Here is a 13,284-nt window from a genome sequence, read left to right on the forward strand (position 1 = left end):
ACAGTAAAGGAATGGAATGAAAAAAATAAACCAAATCAGTAAGGACCTCTCTCTACCTACTTTGCCATATTCCTCCTCTCTTTGCTTTTCTGATATATGGCCTATTCTGGCATAGACTTGGCCAGGAAGGGCCTTCCTCTTGGGCCCCACATTTTAGAGGTTACTGTCTAGTCTATATTCAGACTACAGAGCTAGGAATCCACGGGGACAATGGTATGTGCCCAGCAGGTGCCAACACCCTGCAATTTTTATAGAAAAATATTTTATATTTTTTAAAGATTTTATTTATTAATTAGAGAAAACAAGCAGGTAGAAGGGCAAAGGGAGAAGCAGGTTCCCGGATGAGCAGGCAGCTCCATCCTAGGACCCTGGGATCATGACCTGAGTTGAGGGCAGATGCTTAACTGACTGAGAAACCCAGGTGACCCTGTAGAAAATATTTTAGGTTCCCTCATTCCCCAAGGCTGCTTCTAGATTCTGTAAGGCTCTATTCTCCTAAGGAAGGGAGGTCTGGGCCTGTGGAATGCATCCTCTTAGGTCCTAAATGTTGCCAGGAGGCCACTGTTTGTTAAAACGAAGGATATACAAAGCTCGATGGTGTAGGCTGAGGTGTTCTCAGGGTTAGCTATAAGACACCTCTTGGTGTGAAATAGCTGGCAATGGGAAGAGATCAAGGACATGGGCCAAAGGCCTTAATTTGTACTTTATCCACTGAAAATGTTAGTGACTGACCTGTATATATAATTACCTCTCGAGACCAGCCCCAGAGAACTAAAGACACCCAAGGATACATTATTTAGGAAACCATACCTTGTCCCTGGTGGTGGCTTTGACCACAAAACATCCTCAATTATCTCAGACATTGGAGGAAGCATTAGTTCAGGTACTAGGCCCGATTCCTTCCTGCACTGAGCCAGCATTTAGTGGGCTAAATCAGAGATCCCACTACCATTCTGTATGCTAGTATCTTAGAGATAACTGGGCATTGGATGTGCTTGAGAGTGGACCTTAATCCAACGTCCTTAGCCCAAGCCCACGGTACAAAAATTTGTATAGCCCCTCTTGACCATAGGCTCTTCTTCTTTCTTGTAATATTTGGTCTTTTTTTTTTTTTGGATTTTTAAATGAACTTTTTTTGGATTTTAAATGAAGTTAAATGAACTCTTTTTTTTAAAAATTAAGTTCAGTTAGCCAAAATACATATCATTAGTTTTTGATGTAATGTTCAATGATTCATTAGTTGCATATAGCACCCAAGGCTCTTCACAACACATCCCCTCCTTAATACCCATCACCCAGTTACACCATCCCCCACCCCCCTTCTGAAACCCTCAGTTTGTTTCCCTGAATCCAGAGGTCCTTCTAATACTCCCTCTTTATGGAGGTATCAAATACCATCACACAGTAGACCTCTATACTGCAGAACATAAAGGATAATTTTTTAAAAAGACTTTCTTTGAGGGAGAGAGAGAACGCATGTGCATATGAGAGGAATGTGGCAGGGAGGGCAGAGGGACAAAGAGAAGCAGGTTTCCTGCCTAGCAGGGAGCCCCATGTGGAAATTGTGTTCCTGGGGGATCCTGGGGGGTGCGCCTGGGGTGGGGGGAGATTTGTGTTCAGGAATTGGCATGTGGGGATCAATGGAGATCACCGGGCAGATTGCCCTGAGATCAGCGAGGGGATAAATCCCAGGACCCCAGATCACAACCTGAGCCAAAGGCAGATGCTTAACCAACTGAGACACCCAGACACCTGGTAAATGATAATTCTTAGATTTCCTATTACTTGACCTTGTGGCACCATTTGACACTATTGATCACTCTTTTCTTTGATGCAAGTTCTTCCTTAGTCTTTAAAGAGTGTTCTCTTTGTGTTCACCCCACTTTCTCCTAGACTGCTCTCATTTTCCACACCTCTAATTCCTAGGAGATCCCATCTAGTCTCATGTCTTCAAATATTATTTTAAGCTGGTAAATCAAAATATTGTATATTCCCACCAATTCTCTTGTACTCCAGTCATGTATATCCAGCTGCATAACTGACTTTTCTATTTGAGATGTGTAAAAGGCATATCAAACTTCAGTAATAGGGAGTTCTGTCCGGTAGAAATAGAATGCTAGCCACACATGTAATTTACCATTTTCTACTAGCAAAATTTTAAAAATGTGTAAAGATACACATGACATTAATATTTTACTTAATTCCATCTATACAAAATATTATTTCAACATGTATAAAAATTATTGAGATTTTATTTTCTTACTAAATCTTCAAAAGCTGGTATGTAATTTACACTTTCAGTATATCTCCATTCTGACAGCCGCATTTCAAGTATTCACAATAGCTGTAAGTGTGGACATCTGTGTACAGCACAGTTTTAAACCTTCTCATTTCCTTAGTCTCTCTTGTTCATTTGCTATTGAATTGTGATTCCACCTCCAGCAGTTTCTGATAATTGTGGGCTCCTGTCAAGAGAGACCTGAGGTGTCCATTTTGAGAGTTCACATGCTTCTAGCACCTTTAGTGCCTCTTTTTTTTTAAAGAAGATTTTATTTACTTGAGAGGGAGAGACAAGCAGAGATAGTGAGAGAGAGCACAAGCAAGGAGCAAAGAGAGAAGCAGGCTCCCCACTAGGCAGGATTTCCCGACATGGGACTCAATCCCAGGATGCTAGGATCATGACCTGAGTGAGCCAAGGCAGATGCTTAACCGACTGAGCCACCCAGGTACCCCATCTTTAGTGCCTCGTGAGCTGGGCCCCTTGTACTTACCTGACATGAAAAGGGCAAAAACCCTGTGAGTCTCTGCTGTTTTTGCTGAGTTAGTTTGTGGTTCTATTACCAAGTTAGTCAGATGCTGTTCTATCACTTATTTCTCCTCCTGCACAGACACTAGTATCATGTAGGTAATATGACTATTGGTGATTTATCTTCATTTACTTGAATTTGAGGGTTTTAAGGGATGTCTTGTAACCTAGAATTTTTTTAAAGATTGTATTTGTCAGAGAGAGAGAGAGAGAGAGAGAGAATACAAGCAGGGCAAGTGGCAGGCAGAGGGAGAAGCAGGCTCCATGCTGAGCAAGGAAACCCATGTAGGACCAATTCCAAGACCCTGGGATCATGATCTGAGCCAAAGGAAGATGCTTAACTGACTTAGCCACATATGTGTTCCTAGTAACCTAGATTTGCTGAAAATATTATCTGCACATTTTGCTTTTGCTCTCTAGTTGTACTGTTTTTCTGGTTTAGAGAGATTGAAAAACTATACAGCAGCTGCCACCATCTTCCCATAACCTCCACCAAGTGTCTTATGCCACCTCCTCTTTAGGTGTTTCCCCAATGTCTGCTGATAACAGTGTGTATAGTCAACCCTTTGGTAGCTCTCAAAGAACACAATCGGAATCATGATCTGTACTAAACTGGAATAAAAGGAAAAAAGAACTTCATTTAAGAATCAGAATGAAAACCTAATGGGCATGTCACTTAAAATCTTGATAACTAAAGGAAATATTTTTGGGAACACATTTCAAAAGATTTTGCTTTGTCATATTACTTTGTTAATTCACAAAACTGGCCCCTGTACTCAGAAGGCAAGGAGAAAGAGAAAGACCACACTCCAGATTGGTGGGTGGCAGCCTTAATAAGCAAGGGAACTTACATATAAGGCTTATCTTGGGCAGCTGTAAGATGAGTAAATCTCCTTACCTGCCCACAGGAATTTTAAGTTTATATAGAGGCCTGAACTGAGTTCAGTCACATACACTGACTGGATGGTCTTAACAGCACATTGCTCTCCAAGGCTGCATTCTTGAAAATGGCTCCAGTTGTAGGAATAGTTGGCAAAACATATGATCTAAGGACAGAGGAGGGGGTGAGGAACCTCTGATTTCCTGGGACCATTCCATGTGTCAGCCAGTGGTCTCTTGATTACCTCCTCCAACAAACTTATTCTTGAAGAACTCTGCAGATGACAAAAGATTGGAACAAGAAGTAGACAATTTTATTGCAGCAATTCTCACAACCTCCTGAAGTCAGAAAGCCTACATTTATTCCCATTTCACTGATATGGAAATTGATGCTCAGAGCAATTTTGTGACTCTTGAGATCTCTTTATTAGTAGGGGTTTGTTCTGGTATCGGAATTCTTAGATTTGAATTCTGGCTTTCCTATTGACTCATTGTGTGTTTCTGGACAAGTTAGTTAACCTGGGATCCTAAATTTCCTCATTTGCCAATTAGGAATAATAAAAAAAAAATGCCTCCTAGATTGTTGTAAGGATTAAAATGGGTGATGAGTGTTAAGTGCTTCTAACACTATATGGTACACAGTGAGTGACTGATAAAGACGATTCTTTTAAAAAAATGATTTTATTTATTTATTAGAGAGAGAGAGCATTAGAGGGAGAGAGAGATCACAAGCAGGGGGGAAGGGTAAAGGGAGAAGCAGACTCCTCACTAAGCAGGGAGCCTGAGTTGGGACTCAATTCCAGGACTCTGGGATCATGACCTGGGACAAAGGCAGATGCTTAACTGACTGAGCCTCCCAGGTGCCCAAGATGGTTCTTACTCTGATTATGATCATGTACCCAGATATTTCTGACCCCTCTCCTCTTCCACCCACTCGTGCCCTCTCTGTCTCTCTAATAAATATATAAAATCTTAAAAAAAATCAAATTAGCCATTTCTGCCTGCTGCTCCCCCTGCTTGTGTGCATTCCCTCTCTCTCTCTGACAAATAAATAAATCAAATCTTAAAAAAAAAGATACCTGAGTGGTTCAGTTGGTTAAGCGTCTGCCTTTGGCTCAGGCCATGATCCCAGAGTCCTGGGATCCAGTACCGCACTGGGCTCCTTGCTCAGTGGGGAGTCTGCTTTTCCCTCTGCCTTCTATTGCCCTTGCTTGTGCTCCCTCTCTCCCTGATAAATAAATGAATTCTTGAAAAAAAATCAAATTAGCCATTTGAAAAATGGCTATTGTACTCACTTAATAATATAAACACATTTCCACAGACTATTGAGCAACATTTTGCCAGCACTGGAAGTCACTGCATACAAATACAAAACACAAAGTGTTAAGTTTCCAAGATACAAACTCTAGGAATTTCACAAATTTGAACTTGAAGTAGTTATATAAATGCTTATGAGAAGAGTAGTTTTCCTCCAGACATCATAGCATCTTAATCTATTTAATGGATGAATAGAATATACCTGAGGTTAACATTATTGACTGTAAGTTGCTTTGTGTACATTACATGGCATGCAGATATACCAGATAAAAATCATCATATATTTATATGTTAAGTACTATTTTAACTTTTATACACATACCTTTAATTCATGGAATAGCCTTAGGAAATATGTGCTTATGTTGAGCCTGTTTTTTTACAGGTAAGGAAATTTAGGAACAGAGCCTACATAAGATGTAGTATGGAAGAAACACATGTTGAGTTTTGGACTCTGTTATGGTCCTATCCAAAGTTATGAACTTCCTTCGTAAAATAGACTGCATGATATGCTCCTATACAGAGTACTACTATTCTGCCAAGTGTAAAGTGATAGTTTAGACACATTCATCTGCTGTTGTTTATTATGAGAAGTAGTGTTGTTTTTGTGATGTGTAAAATTACTCTATCCACCCAAACTTCAAATGGAGGTAAAAAATTCCAGCTCAGACACATTAACTCAAAGATACATTAAAAATAAACAAAAGTCGGGGCACCTGGGTGGCTCAGTGGGTTAAGCCTCTGCCTTCGGCTCAGGTCATGATCTCAGGGTCCTGGGATCAAGCCCCGCATCGGGCTCTCTGCTCAGCAGGGAGCCTGCTTCCTCCTCTCTCTCTGCTTGCCTCTCTGCCTACATGTAATCTGTCTGTCAAATAAATAAACAAAATCTTTAAAAAAAATAAACAGAAGTTATTTTGTTATAACTTACTATAACATTATTTTTTTTTTAAGATTTTTTATTTATTTATTTGACAGAGAGAAATCACAAGTAGATGGAGAGGCAGGCAGAGAGAGAGAGAGGGAAGCAGGCTCCCTGCCGAGCAGAGAGCCCGATGCGGGACTTGATCCCAGGACCCTGAGATCATGACCTGAGCCGAAGGCAGCGGCTTAACCCACTGAGCCACCCAGGCGCCCTTGTTATAACTTACTATAACATTATTATTATTTAAGTTATAATTTATTGTTCAGGGAAGATTAATCTACCTAGAATCAGAGCAGGAAGTCAGAGCAGTAACATCAATGGCCTCTCATTGAGAATTTCTGTGCCCTCTCTAGGATAATGAGAACATACAGCTTCCCGTTGTGTCCCCGCATCCAAGTGGTGTCCAATCTCCAGAAATCATGAACTGGCAAAAGGAAGGTGAAAGACTTATCTTAGGGTCCTGTATCACTCACAGCTGGGCTGAACTTTTACCTCAGGCTTCCACTGTGGTGAGGACCCAGGAAATACCAGAAAGACCTTCTTTCCCTGGAGTCTTTCCCTGAAAGTTACTTGCTGTTCAACTACTATGCTGTATAGGCCTGGCTTTGTGGCATGTGACTGGAGCAGTTCCACAGACCCCTGCTTGGTTTAATGATGTCCTGCCACTGTCTTGAAATTCTTTGTTTTTTGAACAAGGGACTCCATATTTCATTTTGTACTATGCACTGTAAAATACATACCCAGTTCTAATACTATACTGAATAGATTTTTAAAGAATTTATGGGCAAGCAGCGTCCAAGAAATGTTGCCAGTGGTTGTGAGTTAAAACAGATGAAGTCAGGGCACTTGCATAGCTCAGTCAGTTAAGCATCTATCTTCAGGTCAGGTCGTGATACCAGGGTCCTGGGACCCAGCCCTGCATCTGCATCCTTGGGCTCCTTGCTCAACAGGGAGTCTGCTTCTCTCTCTCTCTCCCTAACCCTTCCCCTGTTCATGGTCTTGCGAAATCTCTCTCTCTCTCCCTCTTTCTCTCTAAAATGAACAAATAAGACATCTTTTTAAAAAAGTAAAATAGATGATGTCATTGTTGGGTCCCCCAATAATGGGTCCGTGATTAAAGGAGCGAGACTGATACAAAGCGAAAGTCAAGCAAAGCTTTATTTCACACCAAGCATCAAGAATCAAACCGACTGTCAAACAGACCAGTCAGGGCTACCCCTTACAGAGAGGACGACCCCTTTCTGTTTCACAGGCTAACTTTTATAGAGCAAAGGCCATGTAGGTGGCCAATGAAATTGCAACACACAGAGAAAGCTGCACAGTCATGATAGGTGACCAATTGAATTACAATTTACCCTAGTAGACACTTGAACCAGCCTATCACCTTGGTCAGAATTGGCACCTAAAAGGTGCCCAAAGGGCGGAGCCCATACTTCTTGGTAGCTAGGAGACAGTATGTGCCCCCACTGATTGAATACCTCCACCTGGCCTGACCCACCCTTGTATTTGGACTTCGTTACCTGGGACTGGTTTCCGGGACTTGTTTTTAAGTTATTTCCCCTGGGGGGAGGGGCAGAGTCAATTTAAGTTTTACAACAAAATGGCAGTTCAACGGGGGTGGGGCCGCTCTGGCTAAATAGGCCCTTACAGTCATAACAGTGATCACAGGGTTGTATTTAAGTGTATCCTCTTTTTTTTTTTTTTTTCTGATGCTTTGCCATCATGGGGCCCTGTTGACACTGAAAGGTACTGCCCCTTCCAGAGTTAATCCATTCCTAGAGAAAATGCTTCTTCGATACGCAAACCAGCCATTCTAAATCCAAACCTGTACCCAAACCACCTCCTTTATCAGGCTTTTACAGGGCTCTTTCACATTTGGGGCACCATTATTCTGTCCTAATCACCCAGAGGTCAGGTATCAGACAACTAAGGACAGCCTCTATGTCCCACAGCCCACTGAAATCTGCTTACCCTGCCTTGCCTGTTTCTTTCTGCAAAAACCATAATGGAGGCTCTTGCCCATGGCTTTGACTTCTCTCCTGACTGATGCGCATGTTTCCCTGTGCCCTTGCCTGGCATGGTGGGTCCCCTCCTCTTGGGAACTGTGAGCAACAGACTGTCTTTCTAATGGCAATCATCTCTTGATCTGTTGGCCTCAATATACCCGAATGATAATAAAACCTACATTTTAAAACAAGGGTAATATAAACTGCAGAGGGCACTGTAATTACATAGTCCTAGGTTTGAAAAATGACCACATGCTTTGTTTACTGTGTGGCTTTGAGCGAATTGCACAACTTCTTTGACCTTCAGTCACTTCATATGTAAATTGATTATCTAATGTAAATTGGTATCTACATCTAATATACCCACCCCTCTGGCTATGATTTAGAGGCCTTCTTCTGTGTCTTCAGAGCTCTTTGTTCTTAACCTCATCAGAACTTCTCCCTCCCCTTTTAAGGTTTTATTTTTAATAGTTTAATTGAGGTACAGTTGAGATAAAATAAATAAGCATATTTAAATATATTATTTGATAAGGTTGGATATATGTATATTCCCATGAAACCATCACCACAATCAAGTTAATAAACAAATACATTACCCCCAAAAGTTCCCTCATGTCCTTCCCCACCAGGCCCCTCATTCATGGGCAATCACTAGCCTGCTCTCTGTTATTATATCCTGCATTACATTTCTGTTGTTTTATATAAATCAAAATATATGTTCTTATTTCTATGTGGTCTCTTTCACTCAGCATAATTATTTTGAGATTTCATTTTGTGTATATCAATAGTTAATTCTTCTTATTGATGAGTGGCATTCCATTGTGTGGATATACTACAATTTTTAAAAATATTTTATTTATTTATTTGACAAAGAGGGAGAGAGAGAGCACAAGTAAGCAGAGCAGAAGACAGAGGGGGAAGCATGCTCCTGCTGAGCAGAGAGCCTGATATGGGGCTCCATCCTAGGACTTTGGGATCATGATCTGAACAGAAGGCAGACACTTAACTGACTGAGACACCTAGGTGCCCCTATACCACAATTTGGTTATTCAAACACATGTTGATGAGTATTTAATCTGTTTTCATGTTTTGATATTGCAAATAAAGCTTCTCTGAACAGTTATGTACAACCCTTTTTATAGACATGCTTTCTTTTCTATTGGGAAAATACCAAATGGTGAAATGGCTGGGTCATATCTTTAACTTTTTAAGAAACTGTGAAATTGCTTTCCAAACGGTTTATACAATTTTACTTTTCCTCTGGCTGCAGGAGTTTAATTCCTCCTCATCCTTGTTAACATTTGGTAGAGATAAGACTTTTAAATTTTAGACATTTTAATAAGTGTGTAATGGTTTTCATTGTGTTTTTTATATACATTTCCTTAACGACTAATGATACTGAATATCTTTTCAGGTGCTGATTTGTTAAAAATTTTGGCAATTATTTATTGGGCTGTTTGTTTACTTTGAGTTTTGAGAGTTCTTTTTATTTTCTGGATATTATCAGATATGAGATTGGCAAATATCTTCTCTCACTCCAGAAGACTCTTCATAGTATCTTTTGAAGAGCAGAGAGTCTTAATTTTAGTGAAATCCAGTTTATCAATTCAAAATATTTTCTTAAAGATTTTATTTATTTATTTGAGAGAGAGAGAGAGAAATTGAGAGAGAGAGAGAGGAAGATCATGATCAGGTGGGGAGGGGTAAAGGGAGAAGCTGTCTCCCTGCTGAGCAGGGAGCCCAGGTCAGGAGGCAGAATGCAGATGCTTAACCAACTGAGCCACCCAGGCACCCTATCAATTTCTTCTTAAATGGATCATATTTTTTGCATCATATCTACTAAATCATTCCCAGTCACAAGATCACAAAGATTTTTTCCTATTTTCTTCTTAGAAATTTTATAACTTTAACTTTTACATTTGGTTTTATAATCTATATTTTGAGCTAATTTTGAAGTTATTGTTCAAAGTATAGATCAACATTAATTTTGAATTTTGGGATATAGATAACCAATGGTTCCAGGACCATTTGTTGAAAAGAGTAAACTTTTCTGACTGAATTGTCTTTATAGTTTTGTTGGAAATCAAGCTACCATGTATGTGTTTCTCTCGGCTCTCTGTTCTATTCCATTGAATATCCAAGAGCCAATACCACACTATCTTGATTACTATTACTTTACAATAAGTCTTGAGGATAGTTTCTTCTTCAAAATCATTTTTTGTTATTTTAGCACTTTATAATTTTATATAAATTTTATGGAGTCAATTTTTCAATTTCTATCAGAAGAATACCCAGCTTTATTGAAGTATAATTTGAGATACAATAATCGGTACATATTTAAACTAGAAAATGTGATATGTTTTGACGGAAGTATACCCATGAGCCATCACCACAATCCAATTTCCCTCCTGTTTAATTCTATTTCCTCCTTCCTTTCTTTCCCATTACTATGCCCTGTCTCTAGGCAATCTATCCTATATTATGTCACTACAGATTAGTTTGCATTTTCTAAAATTTTATATAAATGGAATCATAGTAGGTACATTTTTTTGGTCTGGCTTCTTTCACTGAGCATAATTATTTTGAGATTCATCCATGCTGTTATATATTAAGATTTTACAGCCTTTTGTAGTATAGTGAGAGGTAGCAAATGTATATACCAAGATTTATCTTTTTTACCTGTTGAAAGACATTTGAGTTCTTTCCCATTTTTATATATCACAAAGTAAACTATAACTATCTTTGTATATCTTTATATGGACATATGCTTTCATTTTTTGTAAACAAATACCTGGGAAGTGAATGGCTAGGTCATATGGTAAAAATATCTTTAATTTTATAAGAAACTGCCAGATAGTTTCCAAAATGGTGTTATCATTTTGTATTTTTATCACCATACCACCAGTGTATGAGGTTGCTAGTTTCCTTATATTCTTGCCAACACTCAGTGTGGTCAATATTTTTTTAAATTATCACATTCTGACACATGTGTAGTGTTATCTAATTGTGATTCTAATGGGCAGAAGACATGAATAGACATTTTTCCAAAGAAGACATCCAGATGGCTAACAGACACATGAAAAGATGCTCAACATCATTTATCATCAGAGAAATACAAACCAAAACTACAATGAGATATCACTTCACATGTGTCAGAATGGCTAAATTTAACAAGAAAAAAACAGAGGTTGACAAGGATGTGGAGAAAGGGGAAATCTGTTGGCGGGAATATAAACTGGTGCAGCCAATGTGGAAGACAGTATGGGGGTTCCTCAAAAAGTTAAAAATAGAACTAGAAATTGTGCTAGTAGGTATTTACCCAAAGGATAAAAAAATATGGGTTTGGAGGGCAAATGCACCCCAAAGTTTATAGCAGCATTTTTAACAATAGCCAAATTATGAAAAGAGCCCATGTCCATTGACTGATGAATGGATAAGGATGTGATATTATACATACATACTGGAATGTTACTCCACCATCAAAAAGAATGAAATCTTCCCATTTGCAAAGACTTGGATAAAACCAGATGGCATTATGCTAAATGAAGTAAGTCAGTAGGAGAAAGACAAATACCATATGATTTCACTCATATATGGAATTTAAGAAACAAAACAGATGAACATAGGGAAAAGGGGAAAAAAAGGCAAACCATAAAAGAGAGTTTTAACTTTCGAGAATAAACTGAGAAGTGTGGGAGGGGAGGTGGGAAGGGAGCTGGGGGGTGGCCTAAATGGGTAATGGGTATGAAAGAGGGCACTTGTGATAGCACTGGATGTAGTATGTAAGTGATGAATTACTAAATTCTACTCCTGAAACTAATACTACACTATATGTTAACTAACTAGAATTTAAATAAAAACTTGAAACAAAAAAGTAAAAATATGTAAAAAAACATAAAATTATACACATAAAGCTAAGGAATGAAAACATCCTGACATAGTTGCATCAAACATTTTACACTTTTTGACAAATAAATACAAATAAAAAATAATTGTGATTCTAGTTTGCATTTCCCTCATGACTAATGATGTTGATTGTTTTCACTGCTAATCTGTCATTAACATATTTTCATTTGTGACGTACCTGCAACACTTTACTCATTTCTGCAGGTGATTATTATGATTTGAGTTGTGAAAGTTTTTCTATATGTTCAGAATAGAAACTCATTTTAAAATGTATGATTTTCAAATTTCTTCTTCCAGTTTGTAGTGTTTTTTATTGTCTTTCTCTAAAGATTTTTTTTTTTTTTTTTTTGAGGAAGAAGGAGCAGAGGGAAAGAATCTTAAGCAAACTTGGTGTTGAGCTCGGAAACAGACGTAGGGCTCGATCTCAGAACCCATGAGATCATAGCCTGAGGTGAGTCTGAAGCTGAACCCAGGTGCCCCTTTATTGTCTTTATAGTGTCTCTCTAAGAGTAATTTTTAATTTTAATGACATGGTTATCCACTTTATTTGGTCATGCTTTTGGTATTGTATTTAATGAATATTTGCCACAAAAATCTTACATATTTCTTCGAGTTGTTCTATAGTCATAGGTTTTACTTTTATTTATTTTTATTTCATGGATTTATTCTAATGTTAACTCTGTTTTTAAAATTGTTTTTATTATGTTTAGTTAACCACCATATAGTACACATCGTTAGTTTTTAATGTATTGTTTAATGATTCAATAGCTGTGTGTAACACCCAGTGCTCCTCACAGCACATGCCCTTCTTAATACCCATCACCAGGCTACCACATCTGCCCCCCCCCGCCCCTCCCCTCTGAAACCCTCGGTTTGTTTCTCGGAGTCCATAGTCTCTCATGGTTTGTCTGTCTCTGATTTCCCCCGCTTCAGTTTTCTTTCCCTTCCCTGTGGTCTTCCATGCTATTCCTTATAGGTTATACTTTTAGATCTAGGATCCAATTTTGTATATGCTATAAGATAAGGAGTCTTTTTTTTTTCTTTTACATATAGATACCCAGTTCTTTCCTTGCAATTTATTGAAATCTATCCTTTCTACACTAAATTATCTTTGCACCTTGTTGAGAAATAATTGATCATGTATGTGTCAGCGTATTTCTGGACTTTCTGTTGTGCTCTATTGTTCTAGCTTGAAGCTAATAAAATGCCTTCTTGATTGCTGTAGCTATATAATGAGTCTTGAAATCAGATAGTATAATTCCCTCAAGTTTGTTCATCTTTTCAAAATTGTTTGGACTAGTCTAACACTTTTACATTTCTATATGAATGTAAAGGAATTTTATTGGAATTATGATGATAGATCAATTTGGAGAAAATTGACATCGTAACAATATTAAGTCTTTCAGTCCATATGTATTTATCCATTTACTTAGGTCTTTAATTACTTTCAG

General features: G+C 38.4%; 1 protein-coding gene across 1 annotated transcript in view; it reads left to right on the forward strand.

Moving 5' to 3' along the window:
- The window catches only part of LOC116582247 (centromere protein V-like protein 1), a 65,435-nt gene that overhangs the window by 15,857 nt on the left and 36,294 nt on the right, over nucleotides 1-13,284 (forward strand). The window lies entirely within an intron of this gene.

Source organism: Mustela erminea, chromosome X, assembly GCF_009829155.1.
Source record: "Mustela erminea isolate mMusErm1 chromosome X, mMusErm1.Pri, whole genome shotgun sequence".
In the NCBI taxonomy this organism is placed as follows: Eukaryota; Metazoa; Chordata; class Mammalia; order Carnivora; family Mustelidae; genus Mustela; species Mustela erminea.